The sequence below is a fragment of the Pezoporus flaviventris genome, unplaced genomic scaffold (assembly GCF_033815535.1).
Source record: "Pezoporus flaviventris isolate CSIRO_AGI_PZ_B2104156 unplaced genomic scaffold, CSIRO_AGI_Pfla_v1 ptg000030l, whole genome shotgun sequence".
NCBI classification, from domain to species: domain Eukaryota; kingdom Metazoa; phylum Chordata; class Aves; order Psittaciformes; family Psittacidae; genus Pezoporus; species Pezoporus flaviventris.
Window position 1 is genome coordinate 10,326,170 of NW_026892578.1, and position 21,825 is coordinate 10,347,994.

At 38.6% G+C, this 21,825-nt stretch overlaps 1 protein-coding gene across 6 annotated transcripts in view; it reads left to right on the forward strand.

Annotated features, from left to right (window-relative positions):
* The window catches only part of TBL1X (transducin beta like 1 X-linked), a 194,290-nt gene that overhangs the window by 40,163 nt on the left and 132,302 nt on the right, over window positions 1-21,825 (forward strand). For 3 of the 6 annotated variants that reach the window (XM_061459874.1, XM_061459878.1, XM_061459876.1), the window contains exon 2: window positions 13,963-14,034. The exons of 2 other annotated variants lie outside the window; for them this stretch is intronic. The gene's annotated coding sequence lies outside the window, so the exon portion shown is untranslated. Of the gene's footprint in view, window positions 1-3,142; window positions 3,253-13,962; window positions 14,035-21,825 lie in introns of those variants that run through there. One more of the 6 variants, XM_061459877.1, reaches the window with a different exon arrangement.

A 21,825-nucleotide genomic window follows, 5' to 3' on the forward strand; every position in this document is an offset into this window, starting at 1 on the left:
AATTAAAGGTGTCTGGAAATTATGTTTTAAAATATGTTTTATCTTTACATAAAGTATTACTTCAGGAGAAAGCACTCCTATGTGCCTTATCAGAAAGCATAAGAATTCTCGAAAGTGTTACTTTTCAAAGCCTTTCAGGAGTCTTGCTATGCAGAGTATGCCTCTTCTTGTGTCTAGACTGATTTTCCAGAGGTCTTGACTGGGCTGTTTAGTCTGAGACGTACCACAGGAGTCTATTAAATAAAATATACATCGATTAAAATTCCTATGAAATTACCTTTTTTAAATATATTTTATTTCTTCATCAGTAGGTCCTACATGAATAATATAAAACTGTATTTTTAAAATGTTTTTTTGTTCCTCACTGGTACTTTCTGCTTTTCATTAAATTATCCTAGTTTAATAGTCTGGCTCTTATGCAGTAACAAAAAAGTACTGCATGATTTGGCTGGAGCTGTATCAGCAGGTATTTAGGTCCAGCCAGTTCGTATTAGGAGTTATTCAGTTTCTAAGTAATGCAAATATTTCTACTGATCTTTCAACAAAGCTGTAACTTTGTATCTCAGCATCCAACTTTGTGTGTTAAATATCAGGTACTCTGTTCAGTGGAAACTTGCCTATACTTTCAATGTATTTCACTATACTCAACTGTAATGTGTTCCTCGGAGGCTAGATCTGCATGATATGGGGGTTCAGCATGATTTAGTCTCATATTCTGAATGTGGACAACCTTATCAAATGTCACCTGTGATATTAATTTATTTGGTAATACTGAATATTTTTGCTGGGATGTTATAAACAATCTAAAAAAGGTTGGAGACCTAGTTTATAGTCCACTGCTCAGTGTCTGAGTGGCCAGCTGGTTACTCCGTATGGAGAGCTTCAGTGGATATGTGTGGCATGAGTAGTTTTAAGAAATCTTAATTGCCTGTGCTGTTGCTTTGATGCAAAATGCAGGACAGTAAACCTAAGGAAGTAATTTTGGTCTTGCATGTTTTGCTTTTGATCCTCTGAACAAATTCAGATTTATTGTAAATTGATCAAAGTTAGGAAACTCAAGCCAAAAATATCACTCAAGTTATGCCCCTAGCAAACCTGGTAAAATACTAGTAAAATTTTAGAGTGCTCCTCCTGTAGTTTCTTGCTTCCTTTTTATGGCTGTTAACTACACTGTGCTGTTTCTGGTTTGGAGGTTACTATCCCACCTAACATTTGCATATGCTGGGTCCTTAGCTTGTGTCATACCTGTACTTTTATCCTACTTCGTACAAATACATGCATGCTGCATTCACAAAATACAATCACAAAATACTTTTCATTGTCCATTAGAAAGGAGTGTGCTGTAGATAAACATAAATTTAGAGGATTTAGCTTCCCAGATTTTAAAGGGGGTTAGGCTCTTTATCATAGTCACAGTCTCTGTGTTGGACCTATGCTTAATGTTTTTTCTTACTCTGCTAGTTTTGGTATATAAGATTCTAAAGATAAAAAGGTAAAGTCGTAAGGTCAGTCAGAAGGGATGAGTGGGACTTAGTGACTAGAGATGGAGCATTGATGATAATTGAATCTGTTCAAGTGTGTTGTGATTTTAAAAACCTGTTTCTTTCATGCTAACATCAAAACCAAACAGTGCTTAGATACAGATAATTCAATATTTTCAGATCAAGCACCATAAGGCAGCAACACAAACTTCTTTAATTTAGTCTCATAACTGTTTATCATCCCTGGCCAGTACAGGTAATTTACTGTAAATCACTTTAATTCTTGTCCTTCCTGATAACACTGAACCACATTGTCAGTTTGAAACACTGCCTGCTCATTTTTGCTTGCAAACTGCAGTGTTTCTTTTACCATGTATGCACACGAAGATTTCAGTATATGTATATATGCAACCTGTATGCCTTGTTTGCAAATGTATCTTGGCATATGTGTTTTCCAGCTAGGAATCTAAATGAATTTTGCTGGTAGGACCTTACAAGAGGTACATGCATTTGTATTTAAATAAAAATAATTTCTGAAGTCTTCTTGAAATCGTGCTGGTTTTCTCAACAGATATTCCATATTGGAAATAAAAAACACACTTCTGTTTTACCAGATTTATGAACTCTGAAATTTTAATGTATAAATAGTATTTATGTAGATCCAAACTGCAGACATCAGGAGATAGTTATCCTGGTTTTCAGATTACTGAACTGAATTTTACAGAGCAAGTCAAACATGCACTTGGCTAAAAGTGTATTTCATATGCTGTGTGTCATAGACTAAGAACCAGAATTATGCCTGATACTCATGTAGGATTTCAGTAAAGTATAACCTTTGCCATTATCAAAACCAAAAGGGCCAAATTGATACATTCACATCTTGCCACTGAGTGCACATGGCACAGAGGACAGAAAATTATCTTTACAGCCTGGGGCAAATTGTACTACTGCAGATTAATAAAATGCAGGGTGTTACTGCAGCTTCATATGAGATGGGTCATCATCAGGCTTGGCATCGCTGGCTGTATGATGGCTTTTTCATGTTTTCAGTTGCAAAGAAAAAGACGTGCTTAAACCACCTTGGAGTTATTTTTTTCCCCATTGCTGGGCAGTTAGCTAACTGTGAAGAATATTGTCGTGTTGTAACTGACTCAGCTCAGCTGACCGGCGGTAACATGCTAGGTCATGTCAATTCAGTTGTTCATGTTCCATACCTTCTTTCAATGATGCATGAAAGTGCTCTGGAAATGTAAATATCTAGAAGGTATTCATATTTCATCTGTAGAAGTGATGTAGTGGGTTATATGAGTCTGCAATTTCTGTAAGGTAATGCTTGAGGCTTTTCACAGCTCCACTCTCATTTTAGTGAAGCAGTGTTACTGACTTTTACACACAAGGCAGTAGCAGTAGTCATCCCATCTGCCTTATATATTCGTAAGCTTTTTCATTTACCAAGAAGTTCATCTGTGGAGAACAGCTTATGCTACAGATCTAAATGGGAAATGGTTAAGGTATACATGTGATAACGGGCAAAAAAGAGAAACCAAGTTCAAGTATAACTAGGATATTTATTTTCTGAGAAGTGGTAATGAATTGCTTGACTAAAATACTTGTTTTACTTACAGAAAAAGACTCTTATGACTTAGCTTGGCATGGTTCTGGCTCTGCTAGCTGTTGGAAGAAAAAGCTTTTTTTTTGGAATGTGACTACAGAACATGCATGGAATTTCATGCAAGCAAGAGATCCTGAGCTTTACGGGAAAATAATTCATGTTCTGTCTAGTTCAAGTAATGTTCATGTTCTAGGTAATCTTTTCACAAAGACAGGTTTTTATTAATACCATTAGAAGTATTATATCATGACTGTGAAATTAACACTATGATGCAAGTAGCTACAACACACTACCTTGTGTAGGAACTGCCAAGCTGTTTGCTTGGTACCAGTCAGCTCCTTTGTCCATCATTATTTGAATTTGTGCTCTTGCAATTTTAGATATTTTCTTTTTGTCTCTGTTGTAAGCTGTCGCTTTCAGTGTGACCTGAACTTTATAACAAGAAGATCATTCAAATTATGTATTCAGAATCCTGAAATGTTTTTCAGGAAAATAATCAGTGTAAACACAAGCTTTGGTAGAAGTGGTTATAACTGAGAAGCTTTTGCTGTGGCAGATAAGAGCAAATATGTGCAAGAGAGGGTGGCCTAGCACCTGGAAGCTTATTTAGGTGGGATCATCGCAAAAAAAGATACTTTCGTTATCAGCTGAGGACATGAAGATGAAAGCAAGCAGCAGGGAGGCAACCCCTCTGTCAAGGTAGGTGGAGGTTTGGCCTTTCTGGGTATCTTCAGTGTGGTTTCTTATCAGGCTAATGCAATTGCATGGTACAGGGGAGCAGCGGCCATCTATAACCATCCATTTAGAAATAGCTTTAGAGTGCAGGCACAGGCATGGAGTAACAGGAGTACCCTTGTTACTGTACACTGTGTAGTTCGTCTGTTTGCTGCTAGTGTTTGGAGGTGCATATTTAGGATGAAGAACAAGAAAGTCTCAGTTGCTCATTCAGCTCTGCAAGACCCCAGTGTCTGGTCTCAGATAGGTCACGTTAGTCTTTATCTTGATACGCAGATCTTTAAAATGAGAAGAACATCTGTTGACATCATAGGATGTTGTATAGATAATTTAATGGTTGTAGCGGTCTGAATTAGTAAAGTGCTGTGATAATGCCACTATGATGGCTCTAAAACACCAGTATGATGTAGCTGTGAAAAAGGCTAATGTGCTTCTATGATGCATTAGACATGATATTTTTGTAGAGAGAGGGAGAAATGCTAATAACATTTCAGAGAGCCTTCTTGAAACCTTAATTGGAATATTGTGTCCGACACTCTTCCCTTGCAGGGAACAGAAAGATGGATTTAAATTGGAGCAGGTGCAAAGACAGATTACAAGGCTGATCAGAGTTAGAGAGTGTTTATCTTTCAAAGAGCAAATTAGAAAGCTTTTGTCATTCTTGGTATACTCAAAGGTGGAGAAGTGATAAAGTTATTCTTTGTAAATAAATTTATGGGTACACATTGATGAGAAATGTTTCAGCTAAAGTGTAACCAATTTTTCTGGTATTGATATTATAAATTCATCATGAATGAATGTAGATAGGAAATTATAAGAACTTTTCTTCTCATTTCTTTTGGATGTGACAGTGGGGCAAAGAACCTGAACAGTTTTAAGCCTGAGTCCAGTAAGCTGCACAGGAAGTTTTATTCTAGAACGACTACAGAAAGTTAAGTGGATGAATCTTTGGATTTGAAGCACTGAGGTCTCCAAGGGGTCTAAAGGGAGACTGAAACTATTCATTTTCATTAATTTGGCACTAACAACATGCTTCAGCATTTCCAGTGTTTTTGCTGCACTTCTCCCAGAGCCTTTAATTACAAGTTATCTTATTTTCTGTTCTACTGCCCATCTTCTCACATTTGCCATGGAACCGATTGCAGGATCTGGGATCAGGAATGAATGGCTCTTCCTTGGGAAATAGGATAAAATAGGTATATTTATCTGTTTTTGATGTGTGATCCACTTCCTGTGATTGTTTAGAAGAAGTTGTTACTTGGCAATTGTTAAAAAAATATGGAGTTATTGCAAAGACATATATGTTTCCATGTCTATGGTAATCTGTAATTATAGCCTCTCCTATAGCTGTTTTGCCTTTTTTAGGACATTGAGAAGCATTTTGTGGTGTTTAGGGTGCATGGAAGCAGACATCTGATGCAAACTTCAGAACTGAACATTGTGAATCACGTGGTTGCCTGCAGTTGCGCATCCATCCCGAGGGACCGTCCCGTGTCTCTGAACTGTACTGAGGCACACAGTGAAATGTCGTGCTGGTGATCTAGACAATGTGTTGCATTCTTCCTGCTGCTCAAACTTTGCTGTTTGGTGCAGATAAGTTTTCCTGTCATGTTGCCTGAAGAATATATGTATTTGCCTCCTGCACCTCAGAAGGGTTGTTCTCAGTGAGTGATGTCTTGCAGTTTGGTTATCCCTCTGCCTTTGCAATGGCAGGATTTCTGTGAGAAAGTGGAATTCCAGGGAAATCAGCACTTCATCATAGGCCTCAGTTTGAAAGGGGAAGTACAGAAGGAAAATGAGATGTGAAATTCTTTCACAGAGTCTTAACTTTCTTATTAAATTTAGTAACCAGAATGTGGGCAGGAAGTAGAGGATGATAAAGAGCAGTGCTTCCATTAGGTCGTCTTGTTGTTCAGAAAGCTGTGCGGCTTGAGAGATGCATAGTGTTTATAACACATTCATGGCATAGCTGCTTCCTGGTAAGTGTGCAACAGAAAGAAGTGTTGTTCCTAAATTAGTAAGTGAAAAAGCAGCTGGTAAAGGATGGGCTACAGCTTTCTAGATTCTATTCTGGAGAGGACTTAAAGAGAACGTTTCTTTTCAGTGTTTCATTGGAAGTTCAGATGAAAAAGTAAAATTATCTTATTTGGGGGTTTTAGGCACAAGGCATATCAAGCCACCAAACATTCAGTTGACTGTGAAAGGAGCCCTGTGCTTTAGGTGACTATTGTCATAATAAAAACTGATTCTGATAGGGAACCACTATACTATAAACCTAAATATTTATAAAATACATTGTCAGGCAGTGGAGAACCCTTAAGAAAGTGAGCTAGTGAAGTTAAGGTATTATTCCTGCTTCTGCCAGTAATTTGCTGTGTAGTTTTACACGTGTTACTTGAAAAGGAGACAAATGATTTTGAGTAGCTCATTACTTTTGTAATTGGGGCCAGTTGAACATCACTTCTGTTTTTTCCCATAAAAAAATGCAGCTCTCATTTAGGATTAATTCTGAGTTCAGCAGAGTGTACTTTGCTGGCCAAATTCAGTGGTCAGCCGTTTGAAAATGCTAGCCATAATATTTATAGTAAAGTAGACCATTAAAAAAAGAAAAGGGATTTATAATTTACTTTGAGGTCAAACACACACACAAAAAAAACACAAGCATGCTAGGGAATGCATTTTATTGGAAGGGACTTACACGGTGGTAAATTGCTTTCCTGTTCAACACCTTAGAGATCGTCAATCTGGGGGCAGAAAAAATGCACTGAGACCTTATCTTTCATGGACAACTGTGTGACAGCAACTGGGCTGTTTATATTTAAACCACTGGATTCTCTCTGCTCCTTTCAGGTGGTCTGAAGCAAACTTCTAGTAATGCCCTTCATGATGAGTTCCTATAATTAATGGTTCCTGAAAGTACCAGGCCTCCAGCACCTCCTCTCTCCCACAGCTCTCTGAAGTGTGAAGCTCATGGATGAAAGAAATGTTAAATGTATTGCCTTTAGGCTATACAAAGCATAAACCCAGATATGTTGTTTGCTGGAAAGTTCTGGAACTTGTCAGTGTGAGCAAGTTAACTAGCATCAGCCAGACTATAATAGCAGTAGCGATTGTGCTAGGATCCTTATTCTAGTAAGAAAGACATTTTGAGGTGAGCTGGATGAAGATTGTTAAGCCAAAAGCTGATTTATTACCACAAAATCCCCCGCAGACTCCTTCATGGAAGAGTTAAACTAGTGCAGTATTTGATTCTGTCACCATTATACTGGCAAATTCTACACGTGGGGAAACCATTAGATGGTAAGAGCAGTTCTTTTCCTTCAGCCTTGAGGGCTTTGGGGAGGCACAGGCATTTGTTAATGTGATGAGATGTGGATGGGGCAATTCTTGGCTTCATATGGGTAATTTCTGGGGGAAAATGGGAGACCTTCATTTGTAGATTATTCTCGTAACCTTTCTGGCAAGGAGGTATGTGTGGGTGAACCAAGTGTCTTTTTCATGTCACTGGTCTATTAGTAATAGTTACAGATATTTACGTTACTGTTACCCTAACTGGCAAACAAAGGCAAACACGCTGAATAGGAGAGACTCAGAGTGCCAACTTCTGAGAAATGTCTGGCATCACCAGTGGTAACAGGCTTCTGTGAGAGTTACAGCCATTGGATTATTTAGGTTTTGAAGCCTAGTTTGAGGGCATGATTCATATTGACAGGCCTGCTTCCTCCATGGGATGTGACAGTGGTGGATTTTTAGGGTCAGGCCATAGTGGTGGTGGGAGCCAGGGTAACTGAATCTCGTTCTACCTCAACACCACTTGAAAGGCAGTAGATGAATTTGAAGAACAAATGACCATACAACACTAATACATTCATGTGGTGGTTTAAGATCATTTCAGAAGAAATAAAAATAAATACCATCTTACATTATCCTGACACACACCTGAGTGCTTATCAGCAAGATCTAAGTGTTTTGAACATTTTTATTTCCCTGTTGCATTTGGGGTCAAATAAAGATAATTAGATACCACTTTCAGCATTAAAGTGTACTTAACGCAGTGTGGCTCAACAGAAGAATGAGTGATTTATTTGCAAATACTGTGTTCATTAATAATATAAAATTAAGTATCAATTCAATATATTGGGCACACAAAAGTGCTGTTGAAAGGCTGCCTTGTCATAGTCTATATTATCTGTCATTTGTTATTTAAATATAAGTATTTCAGATAAATAATACAGTATCTGAAAGGTGGGTTTGTTTTTTTTTTCTTCTTAGTTTCAGTATTGGAAGAGTCAAGATGTACTAGAAATGCCACTTTAGCAGACACCTTCTAGCACTAAATCATTCATCTATACTCAGTAAATCAAATATACTGTTATTAAATAGCCACTCCGTAATAGTGTCACATCATAGGAGGGGTATGTGCTTCCTTCACTGGCTGTACATCATTTCAGCAGAGGTTGAGATTTTTAAATCAAGAAGATTCAGTTGCACAGCTTTTATTACAGGCTGTGAGGATCCTGAGGCTTAAACTTAGTATGTGAATATTTAATTCTGAGGAGAGGCTGCCTCCTTTTCCCTCCCAGGTGGGCATTCACTCCCGTTCTCTTACATGGGCTTGCAAACACAGGCACACACTGGTCAGCCTCCTGACTTTAAGCACATTGGAGGATTCAGGAACAGGCCCCGTTAGTTGTTTGGGAGGAGTCAGTTATGAGCAGCAGCAGGGCATAAAGGTAGACAAGAAAGAACTGAGATCGCTGTGGTCACCCTGAAGGGATGAGGTTAGAATCGTAGGATGGTTAGGGTTGGAAAGGACCTTAAGATCATCTAGTTCCAACCCCCCTGCCATGGGCAGGGACACCTTCCACTAAATCATATCACCCAAGGCCTTGTCCAACCTGGTCTTGAACACTGCTAGGGATGGAGCATTCACAGCCTCCCTGGGCAACCCATTCCAGTGCCTCACCACTCTCACAGTAGAGAACTTCTTCCTTATATCTAACCTGAACTTCCTGTGTTTAAGTTTGAACCCCTTATCCCTTGTCCTGTCACTACAGTCCCTAATGAAGAGTCCCTCTTCAGCATCCTTGTAGGCCCCCTTCAGATACTGGAAGGCTGCTATGAGGTCTCCATGCAGCCTTCTCTTCTCCAGGCTGAACAGCCCCAACTTCCTCAGCCTGAGGTTGCATTTGATGGAAGAGAAGTCTGGATCTCCTGCTCTCCTAGAGAAAAGGAGTGATGTGACTGAAGGTGGTTTTATCATCATGAGAAAGTGAAGTATAGTGGCTCAGAATAAAATAAATGAAGAAAAGCTATGTAACTATTTGCACTATTTAGAAATAGTGCAGATGAGAAAGAAATACAGTGCTTAAGCACAGGGGAGTTTATCAGCACATGAAGCAAAATGGCATGTAAAGTGTGCCATAGAAGTGTCACGTGTATTTGAGTGAGGTGGGGCTGGAAGAGGGAATAATACTGAGATTAAGCTCAGGATAACAATCAAAACCAGCTCTGGTTTTAAATCCAGTGTGACCCTTCTAGATGTTTAATTTATAAATCTCAAAATTGCAAAGATAATGTGAAAGATTAAATTAAAGCTTTCACTTAACACTGATTTAGTATTTTGCTTTACATTCAGCAATACTGGACTGTATTGAAGCTAAGGAAAAGCTCCCGCAGCATTTGCAGAACATGTGGGTTATGCAAAGTACTGATCATACTGTGTAGAAAGGCAACTGCATTCTTCATGATTTGAAACTTGGGTTATGTTTCAGTGAGGAAATTATGGGGAAAAGGAAGAAATACAGGGAGATGAATGAAAGAGGAGGAGTTGTGTGAGACAGGAGAATGTATAAAATATGGGAAAAGAAGAAATAAAGTAGAAGGGCAGGTAAATAGGAGAGCTGACAGGTTTAGAAAGGTTTAGGATACTGCTGTGCAAATCCATGTGAAGAACAATCCTATGGCTAGCTGTTAGTTTTCGTTGATACCAAGTAGCTGAGATCACCTGACCTATACTAATCTATATTAAGGTTTATATGACCTTTTCAAAAGGTGACTGTTACAAATAAGGCTAAAGTCATGAGGTAATCAAAAGAACTGTTTCTGTATATTCAAAGGTGGGAAGAATGTTCCTAACTTAATTGTCAACATACTTGAATTTATTCTATGCTTCTGATTTCTGTTTGTGTTGCTTTCATTCATATTCTGTTACCAGTTCATACTGGTAACAAACCCTATTGTTACCAGTTCAAATATTGAAACTATTCTAAAAATAGGACTTATTCAACAATTAAATGTCTTTAATTTGCTTGCCTCTCCCAGCTTGTTTGCTGATGATACCAACTGAGTAGGGAAGTGGATACCTTGGAAGGGAGAGCCACCCCGCAGGATGATCTGGCTAGGCTGGAATAGTGGGCTAACAAGAACATTATGAAGTTCAATAAGGACAAGTGTAAGGTCTTGCACCTGGGAAAACACAGTCTGGGAGTGCAGCAGAGGCTGGGATCTACCCAGATGGACAGCAGCTCTGTGGAAAGGGACCTGGCTGTCCAGGGAGGCAGCAAGCTAGTATGAGTGAACAGTGTGCTGCTGCAGCAAAGGAGGCCAACAGGATGCTGGTTGCATCAACAAGGGCATCACCAGCACAGGCAAAGATGTCATTATCCCACTCAGTGCTTGTCAGGCCACACCTGGAATAATTTTCAGTTTTGGTTCTCTCTATACAAAGAAGATGTGGACAGGCTGGAGAGGGTCTAGAGAAAGGCCACAAAGATGATCAAAGGACTCGGAAGCCTGATTTACGAGGAAAGGCTGAGAAGTGAGTTTGTTCAGCCTTGAGAAAAGGCAAGACCTCGGCACCATGTTCCAGTATTTAAAGGGTCGCATTAAAGAAGATGGAGACTCCCCTTCTAAGAGGAGTCACGTGGAAAGATGAGGGTTAATGGGCACAAATTATTCCTGGGAAGGTTCCGGTTGGACACAAGAGGGAAGTTTTTACAATAAGAACAGCCAACCCCAGGGAGGTGGTGGATTCCCCAGTGTTGGACATTTTTAAGATTTGACTGAACAGGGTGTTGGGACATCTTGCCTAGGTCATCCTTTGGCTAGAAAGGTTAGATCAGATGATCCTTGAGGTCCCTTCCAACCTAGTGTTCTGTGATTGCATAAAATAATTTTAAATTCAGTCTTAACACCCTCAGGCTCCCTCCCCTTCCCTCTGCACTCCCTCTTCCCACCCAAAAAGAAAAGAATTAAAAAAAGAGTGGGGAGGATGCTTGAGAAAAGACAGGAAAGTATCTTTGGTTGGTTCATACTTTCTGGGGAAAATAGGTAAAGGTATGCTATCATCTGCTTTTGTCCAGTGGAATGAAGATAAGCAAACTTACCCTTGGTAAACAGTGCCAAGAAAACCGTGTTCTTAATTAAAAAAACATTTCTCCCCCCTCCCCCAATCCTTAATATATTTGACTGAATCAAGGGCTGTTTTGTCTTCACAAAGAATGGCTTAAAGAAGTGATGGTAACTGTGTGTTAACTGAAATGTAGCATGATTGAGATTTAGGCTCTAACTTTATTTGGGTTCCTTGCAGAATGATTAAAAAAAGATATTTGAAAGAGTAGATGGTGTTAATCTAACATCAAGACTGATGTCTCTACAGTCCACCAAGCCTTCATGCAGCTGCCTTGACATCTAAATATGTAGGTTTCTGGTTTTTGATAGTGAGGGATTTATGTGCCTGAAATTCTGCTTCTGCACAGACAGGTCCGGTGGTTTGGCTTGTCTTCTGACCAAGTCCTTCTGGGATCCTGAAATTAAATGTTTCTTCTCATTAGCCCTTGTACAAATCTCTTTAACGCTCATCATTAGAAGGGAGTTCAGCACAAAGTGCAGCAGCCATAGCAGGATTGGCAATGATACAGCTTGGATGAGGAGGAGAAGTGGCCAAGTTTTGAGGGAGACTCTGAATATCTGTATTGAACAAGATGGAGCTTCTCCTTTTCAACAGTTACTGTCTTCAAGAGAGCTGGAAATTAATCCAAGCTCTGAAAGCTCTCTTGAATGACGTTAGAGTTACAGAGATCAAGCCCTGCAAAGCTGTGAAAATGAAGAATTACGGTTGTCTAGAGTATGTGAACTGAGCTCCCTTGGACATATGCATTGTGTAATAGTTTTAAGTTATGCAGTCTTAGAATTGTACTCTTTTCACTGGACCAGAAGTTTATGAAGACTATGCGAAAAAGGAGACAGATCTTTGAAAACTTGTTTTTATTTGCTGTAGAAACATGGAGACAGGTAGTGTAGGGGGTAAAGTGCTACAAGAAAGGAGAGATGTGTTGCCTAGTTAAGGCAGATGAATACAGCTTCCCTAGATAATTAAAGTATTATATAAGGCTAGGTAAATGACTTTTAGGAATCTCTGGTTGAACACTGAAGTTTGTAATGTTCCTAATTCAAAAGTTTTGTTCTTTTAAGTTCTCAGATCATATGGGGATCATACGACATACTTTGTAGAGACTGCAATCTGTAGTTATCCTGAGAGCACCAAAGAAGCACTCTTGTGTGACAATGAGCGTTTCTGTCCTCAGAGTGCTGCTCTGAGAAAGCACAGAATAACCTGGAGTAGATAAAGTGTAGAGGTGTGCTGTGAATGTATGTAATTCAGTTAATGTGTAGATTTTCAGTACTCACTTCTAGCCACTGAATGAGGTTGGGGCCCTCTGGAAAAAAATTGTGTCGTCTCCTAATAAAAAGCCAGTCAGACTAGATGTGAAAAAGGAGGCCCAATTAACTCCAAATCCTTAAAAAATAAAAACAAAAATTGGGACTTCTGAAGTGCTTTTCTCAAAAATCTGTTAGCTTCCGCCTTGTCAGACTCCTTTCTTATTTTAATGTTTTAGGGTTGTTGAGGGGGTTGATGTTTGTATGTAGCTTGTTGAGTGTTGGTTTTTGTTTGGGGTTTTTTGATTTGTTTGCATTTGTTTTGTTTGTTTTGTTTTTGTGGGTGGTGGTGTTTGGTTTCTTTTTCCCTTTTTCTGTTAAATGGTATGCTTTCCATATATTTATCCTGGGAAAATCTGGATGCAGTATGTAAAGAAAACTTGAAAACCAGGAAGCACAGTTAACAGTCAGTTTTTTAATTTCCATTGACTTCTGGTAGAATCTTCCATGAAAAAATGTACCTTGCTTACTTTTCCAGTGAGATATTTACTTGCGTGATGAAGATGACAAATTATTTTCCTTCAATCTGATGTAACTGTATTTTAGGGGAACTAATTTCATTTTGTCTGGTTATGTTCTGGCCATGGTCAAAGCAACTGCTATTTCAAGAGACTATCTCAATGGTTGTGTTATATGAAATGCAATGCTTCTCTACTCTGTTATTGTTAGATGGGGTGCTCTAAATTAGATGGTCTAATTCTGGAAAATTTGAATGTGTGCAGGTGGACTTTTGTGTCAGCAAAGCCACGCTTATTTAATCGGAGCGCCATATGTCTGAAAAAATTGATTCCATATGCTTGAATAGCAGATTTTGAAAATGTTTCTTTAATTCATACTAGTGCCAGGAGAAAGTAGAATAACCTTATTTTTTGAGCTCCTCCTTAACTGACAAGTGCACCTGTACAAAACCCTGCTTTCAATTTCTGAAGTGGTAATTGGGTATGTAGGATTTTCTTGTCACACATTAACAGTTTTAAGGTAGCTTAAATCTGTTGCTAACAAAGTCTTAACTGCGTTGCTCCCTGTTTTATACTCCTAAAAACAAGTGATAAAATACACGCGAATCATGCAATCTTACCTTCTACAAGGTGAAATTTACATGAGGTTTCTCACAGAAAACTTTCATTTAAGGTTAACCTATGTCTAATAGATAGAGATACGTATACACACACACATACACACACACACATATATGTGTAGAACTGGTCAAATGAAACCCAGTCTTTTTGCAGGGGTAAAAAAGCTTTGAGTTTGTTTCTGGTTAAGCAAATTGATGGGAAATATTAGAAAAGCTGGAGATCTGAATTTTGAAATTGCTGAGAACTGTGGGCTACAAGAATTGATATAATCAAGAGATGAACTTATGAGGAGGTACATAAATTGATTTTTTTTTTCTTTTTTTATTGTACACAGGTACCTAAGGATAAAACTGGCCTGAAGGGAAATCTGTGGGAAACTGGGGAGCTTGACTGTTCTTGCACCTAAGTAAGTGAATGCTTAGCTGCAAATCAGCTTTACAGAATGTTAAAACTGTTGAATATTTTTCAGCATCTACATGCCTAATTGTAGTCTGTAACTTGAGACAATACCTTGGCTTTTGAATGAAGAAAGACTAGAAGTACTAAGGCTAGCTAAAGGGAGGGAATGTTGTATAGAGCCTTCAGGGCTTTTTATTGCTACCCTTAAAGCCTCCGTATAACTAAACGTAGATTACGTGCAGGATTTCTTGGTATTTTGGTGGTTTGTCTTTTCAGTTCTTTGAAACTAATTTCTGAGTTTGAGCAACCTCTCTTATTTTTAAAAGTTAAAACATGATCTTGCTGGTTTGTGATCATAATAGCACACTGAGATACAGCAGGACTGAAGTAATAGGAAGGCACCAGGTCATGTATGAGGTCATCAGAGGAGGAAGGCTGATCAGACAACCTTTGGAGGCCTAATATGGTTGTTGTGTAAAGGGGGAACTCTAATTTCGCATTGTTTGAGACGAGTTTTGTTGGGTTTGTGCCTGTTAAAATAGTCGGATGAGCTTCCATTGAAATAGGACAGAGACAGCTTTTCTTCCATCAGTTTTGACAGGGCATGTGGCAGGCATTGTTGGGTGTCTGGAGGTCTGAAGTGCCAAACCCAGCCTACACAGGGCTGAATGAGCAGATAAGTATAGTATTGCACAAAACATCTTTCTACTAGTAACATATTTTTAGTAATGGGCAAGTTAATTGAGTTTTCTGAAACAATTGCCAGATCTGGAGTCTTTCTTCCTGCTGGCATTTATCATGCTAAAAGAATTATGTTTAGTTTTGGAAGGCTTTGGTTTGTTGAATATCCTTACTGGTATCTACATTATATTTTACAAACTCTACTTATCAGCTGGGAGTCTCTTGATTTAATCTGGTCTAAACTTGTTATCAGTGCATTTTACTCTTAAGTCTGTGCTGTGGTTTAATCATATTCTTGTACTGAATGCATGAACTCATAAATTGCTGTCACGTCACTGTGTAAAAAAGTACATTTCATTTTGCCATAGTATTTACTGTGTTTATCTCTTTGCGATAAAGTATTAGACAAAAAAAGTCTCTCATTGCTTTTAATAATAGAGAGAATTAAATATGTAAGTTAGAACTATGCCAGGCTTTGTGAGCCACACACACATGAGACTTTTAATTCATTCAGAAATGCATCATAGCAGCTTTTAGCATTATCATTCTTTGACTTGTAAGTTACATAGTGAACAAAAATAGTGCCCCAGTCTGTATTATAAGTAATTGTTTTCCCATGCATTTGTAGTTCTCACTGAAGTTTTGGTTCCTGCCTTGTCGTACTTACAGTTTTAGGAACTGGGGTCTGTGTACTCGTGAACAGGTGTAAGGTTTATTAAAGAAGTTCAGTATTCTTAAATGATAATGACATGTTTTGAAATCAAAATTGGCTCAACAGCTCTGTTTTAAATCCAGCAGGGACCTTTGAGAGAGGCTTTTGTCTCGTTTAAGTTCTGTACTAACATGCAGCAAATGTTTTCATTTATTTCCTGTGTTATCAGTCCTACTCTGCATATTTTAGTCTATTGTTTTTGACAGTGATGAAAGACAGGTATTTCCTGACCGTTTGTATTTTGGGTGCTACATAAGCTCAGCTGTTCGTTTTGGGAATATTTTCTTCTCCTGTCTTGTTCCCATTTCCTCATTTGGAAGGCAGCACTAAATTCCAGGTGCAATTGCAGTCTTTTCAGAGTTTAAATTTTGTGCTGTGTACATGAGACAGGAGCTTGCCTATACAAAAAGAAATGTGATCATTCTGCTGGGCTTGAGGATTTTGTATGTGTGGTGACTTCTGCCTTGATAAAGATACCTTGTCAGTGTTAACTTACTTTTTTCTTGAAAATTGTGCTTAGTTGTTGCTTGCAGAAGTCTAGAACCATTGAACAAAGAGATGGGGATATCCAAATTAAATTGTGTAGGCTGTTCCTTTATGAATACAGGATTGACCTCTAATTTAGGTGTTTTATCCAGTTCATTATTTGCCAGTTGTTGTAGTTACTGCATCACCTACAGATACTCTAATTCAGAGTTGAAATTGGGTGCCCTGGGGCAAGATTTTCTCAGTTAAGCGTGGAAATGAACTGGCCTTGTTTTTGAGAGCACCCTGCATGTAGCAGTTTTGTGCCTCGTGTTCTGGAAAGATCGATGGGTTTGTGCAAATCTACATCTGGGTTTGAAGCAAGATAAAACGTATCTGTGACACAACCGTCTCTGTGCTGCATTGTGTTCTTTTTTGGTGATTGGTAGGTAATAGTCCATACCATATTTAGAGGCTGAAGTGAAGCCAGCTGGTATTCTTGCTACAGCCTGTTGATACTTCAGGGTGAAGCTCTTCAACTTCATTTAGGAGTTAATTTCAGGGAGATTGTGATTATTTTTGTAAAGTATAGTGTATGGTTTCTGAGATTTTAAAGATAGCATACACTTTGCTGTTCATAGCTTAGAAGTTGCTGAGGGTTTAAAACCCTTTCTCTCCAGTCTCTCTCACAGTTAAGTTTCTAATTAGAGTTGTATCAATTTAGTATTCACTGAAATCCCCCAAAAGTTGATATTTGATGAGATAATTCCAGGTTTTTTAATCTGATGAGAATTTCTGTTTGAGGAGTTTTGGTTTTTTTTATATATATTTTTGAGAAGGATTCTTCATTGTTTGGAAAGTGGTGCCTGAGAAACGGAAAGCTCTAAGTAGCTGCATTTTTAATAAAAGGACCCAAGCATTTATTCAGAAAATTTTATTTATTAGAATAGCTTGTTTTCAGACAGCTAACAGAACTGTAGTTACAGCCCTCCCCCACACTTTCTGTTTGTGAAAGACAGCTTATTTTGATCAGACCTAAAATGTTGATGAAATTATATCTCCTTGTTTTGCCTGGAGCCAAGTGTCGCGGCATTTCATTGGTGTTTAGAAAGCTGTATATCACTAAATTTGAAAGGTACCAGAGTTCTGTGGCTGGCCTCAGCATTAAAATATATAGACATTTCCGCCTTATGAAGCTGTAACCAGATAATTCATCACTAGTGGGTATCTGGAGGTAGATGTGAGCTTTTAAAGAACAGTATGTTATACTGCGAATTCCTAAGGAGGGGGAGTGTTTGTTTTTAGGGATTCCTGGAGAGTGGAAGCCTATTATGGTGGTATTGTGCGTGTAATAGATTGGGTACTTTGCCTAGGTTGTTGTTGGGGTTTGGTTGGTTGTGGGTTTTTTTGTTTGTTTTTTTTTCTTAAAGGTCTTAAGACCATTCAAAAATTCCATTATAATAAAAATAACAAATTGTGTCCTCTCTAAAAACATAGAGGAGGGTGGAAAAAATGCCTTTTTTTTTTTTTAAAGTGTAATACTCTCAGTACCTATGCAAATAAATGGTAGTGTGTTACACAATTCACATGAACAGCAATGCAGTTGTATTTCTGTTGTCTGCTAAAATAGCAAGGAGTGAGAAGGAAAGAGGGTATGACAAGGGGGATATGTATCGAAGACTGGCATTGTGGTATGAATGAAGTGATGCTGTGGTTTTATTGGGGGCGGGGGACTCATTACAGAAGGCTTCATCTGTTTGCTGCTCTTCGATATTTAGAAAGCCTCTTTAGTGATCCTTTCTGCAAACCAGCTCATACAGTAACTGGAAAAACAGAAGCAATTAGTGGTGTAATCTCAAAGGGGATCTCAAGCTTCACTTTAAGTGCAATGATTAAATCCACTAAAATGATAACTATTGCTGCCAAGAACTCCTGTAATTGGTCACTAATGTATTTTGTTTTAGCAGTCGATAAGTACTGGATTTCATGCATGTAATTAGTAATGCATACACGTTTGGTCAGTAAAATTGAAAACCCCAATAACTCAGGCTAGAGGGGGTGGGAAGGAGTGCAGAGCTGGAGAACTGAAATAGTGCTCTGTTGATAGTACCTAACTAGAACTGTGTGCTTCAATAAAACAAGTGTCCTACTGTGCTGGAATACAAATGGGCTGTCTGTGGCAGGATATAGCAAAGACGTTTGGCAGAAAGGGATTTGAAAGCTTCTGGCATAATGTAATTGAATTGGCCATTTCTTTAAAGATAGAGCAAATTGTTTGCTGGGGCATTCATCATCATAAGGAAGGTCAGACAGCTTGCCAAACATATGATATTCATAATAAAAAGTAAAACGGTGATGCTTATATTTAAACACAAGTCATGTTATCATATTTGTAAAAGCTGGGGAAATGAATGGGAATATTTTTGGTGGTGCTGAGGCATTAGTAATCTAAGTAAGATGGTAATTTAAGAGGGGGAAAGCGTATAGTCAGGGAAAAGACCCCCAAGGGGATGCAGTGAGTGAGCAACATATGATCCCCCTGACTTGAGAGGTTAGTAGGTGTTTTGGCAGGAGTGTTGCTGCCTCTTTCTTCTGATCACTTAAGGGAAGATAAGCCTGTGTGATCCTATTTTTTCCCTTTTAGGAAAATAAAGGGAAGAATAACAAAGAAGGACTTAAGCCTTTAAAAGAGACAAAATCTGAATGTTGCTGGGTTGTTAGTTACACTGTGACAGAACAAGATGGTGCAACAACCTGTAGCATATCTGAAATGTTATATGAAATGCTTGGTATTGGTACACTGGGAAACCCCTCTCGAGTCACATCCAGAACGCTGAACATAAATTGCATGATGACAGGAGCTTTGGGCCACACAGTGATGCCTCTGCAAATGAGTAGCTGTTAGCTTTCAGGTTTTCCAGCACATCTGGGAGACTGGCATTTTGATTTCTTGCACCACTACACCACTGATAGGGTTGGAAATTGGAATCAAAATAATTGGATTGGATATATAGATCCCAGCAAATCAGCCAAGAAAGCAGCTGGGCTGGGGAGGGCTGCTCTGAATTCTAAAATGTGCTAGTGCTTTTTTATGAGAGGGTGAGGATGGAAGGAGTAAACCAGAGTGCAGGTGCTTGCCATTTGTATTCAGCACATGTAATAAAATAATTGAATATATGCTTCCTCCTATTAAAGTCTGTTAAAATCAGTAATAAAGCACATTAACATTATATTAAAAAGGAAGCACAATTTTTCAGCTAATATATCTTAGTTACAGTATGCACAGTGTATGGACAGGCAGACTGGGAAGTGGTCTTTTACATTCCAAGGCACTCCTCCTTGCTGGTACAAGACTCTTCCCATCAGTGCATTTTCTGTTACTGTGTCCAGCAGTAGCTTTCCAGCATTCCCACTGGTAGTTTTTTTTCACATGCCAACAGTTACTCCCCCCCCAAAAAAGAATTTCCTGCTAGTCACTCAATATTTTCCATTCAAAAAATCCCCACCAATGTTCCCATTTACCCTTCCTTGAGCTTATATATCAGGTAGAAAATGTCTTCCTTTTTCTGCTCTGCTGATTCTTCCTTTAGATATTTGTAAACTCTTACCCCACTCTCTCTTTGCCCCACTTTGCCATTTTTCACCTGTACAAATTTATCTGTCTTCACTCAAAAGTCAGTTCTTCAGGCTTTTGCTTTTTAGAGACACCTTCCCTCACCCTTCATTTAACCAGGAGATTCAGGAGTCCAGGGACTCCTAAATTTATAAAGGATATATGTTTTTTCTGTTAGTATCATTTCTGATGCTTTTCTTCTAAAAAAAAAAAATTCCACTATGCAGCTTGCCTGCCTATAGTGTTTCCTACTTGAGGTATGGCTCAGTGCACTATTTCCCTTCCTTCCTTTGCTTCCTTATTATGTTTTGCTTTGTTTTGTGGGGTTTTTTGTTTGTTTTTTTTTTTTTGTGTGTGTGTGTTTTTTTGTTTGGTTGTTTGGTTTTGGTTGTTTGGTTTTGTTTGGGGTTTTTTTTTGGACCAAACTTGTATCTTGCATTTTCCTAAGTAGTGTATCTTTGTTACTTTCTGTTTGTATTTCTGTGTTTTCTTTTCATTGCATTAAATCCCAAGTCCTTCCCATCTCCAACTTCTACTAGTCAGTGCAAAATAGCCTAGTGGTTTATGTGCGTATCTGCACTGAGGAAAGCAGTGGCTGCAGTATCTCCTGTTCTTCGAAGCCAGATGTGCAAGGCTGTGTCTGTGCTAATGCTATATGATGAGAACACATGCTTAAGTATTTCCCTACTTTTTCAGTAGCCTGTCCTGTGTCCTGTCCCTAAAACACAAGGCTGAATTTGTAAGCAAATCCAGCAGTTATTGGCTCCAGTTGTAGTCACTGGAAAAAGCTACGTTGAGCTGTTTCTGAGCATCCTCGTTCTGAGCTGAATACAGGCATTTGTCTTCTGCTTCCCCATTCCAGATTTCCAGGCAATTTGAGACACTAGTTTTCATATTGTGCTTTCCGTTCATTATTTCATGTTATCCTGCTCACTTGTAAAGATGGTGTAAAGGTGATCTCTTCCTGATTTCATCTGTGCAAGCCAATATTACCTAAAGCTCCTTCAGAAGCTGTCATTTGTGCATCTTGAGGTGTGCTGTAGCTGTACTATACGTAAGTCTGCCATTCAGTCATATGGTGTTTTGATGTAGGATTGCAAGACTAGCAGATAAAAAGTGTATTTACTATCCATATGGAATGGATGGTATTTAACTAGTATGGAGGTGCTGTGGAGGTGCAGTGTGGAGAAGCAGTATTCAAACTTGGAGCTCAAAGTGTTTGGGTGTATTGCGGAGAAAGTTTGGGAGCTCATCTTTCTGTTAGGAAACTGATAAAATCCAATGCATTTTGTCAAATAGACTCTGAAATTATGAGTTGGTCATCATGTGGTAATAAGTGTGTGCAGATTTATGATATGAGGAGGCTCTTTTGTTTGGAAGTTATAGATATAAAAAGATGCACTGGAAGTAAACTAAAGGTAGAAGTTAAACAGGAAACAGAGTTTGTTATTCTGTCCATGTTGATAGCTATTTTAAACCTGGAAAATAACTGAAATTGATATGAGAAATTGTCCGTTAGCTGAAATTTTTACACCCTGTTCAGATTTCTTTCCATTTTTCAAAAGTCACGTGTAATACAGGAATTCCATGTTTGAGTTTCAGAACTTGTGCAGTTGAGGAACCCAGTTAGATAATTCACTGGTGACCTCTTTTTGCCTTTGTTCTTATGAAGGTCACCAGTCAAGATTAGGGCTTACATACACGCAGAATTTTTAGCCAAGATGATGGTCGTGTTTCTGGAAGACAGTTGCAACACATTAGTTACTGTGCAAGAAACTGAAGAAATAGTTCAGGAATTTGTGCTGCTCCAAAAGTTACCTCTATGACACCTTGGCCTTTTTCAAGGTGTCCTTTATTGGACAGTGCAATTGGCTGTCAGTATCACAGAAATATTTTACTTATGGTAATAATTCTATAGAAGAAGAAATGCGTTTGGGAGAAAAGAAGAAAGGAAAGAATCTTAGCTTTTTTAGATTAATAACTTCCTGAATGGGATGAAATCAAATGTTGCTGATTTGAACAAAGAGATCAAATTAAATACCTTGCGCAGGTTCCATAAGATCTAAGGGGACTGTGACACTTGATCCCCCATGTTCTGACTACTGCCATTCGGTCAACAGCATAGCACTGTATTTTACACAGGCTGTGTAAATAAGGCAGTGTGTTACGCGGGTAGCATTTTCTGTACCTGTTAGCATGTTAAATGCTATTAAATATTTCCCATTCCAATGCATAAACAACCTTCCATGATTTGAATTCCAGGTAATGGAAGCACCTGACATATTTCAGGACATATTTCAGGATAGCATTTGTTTTGTTTAGGAGGC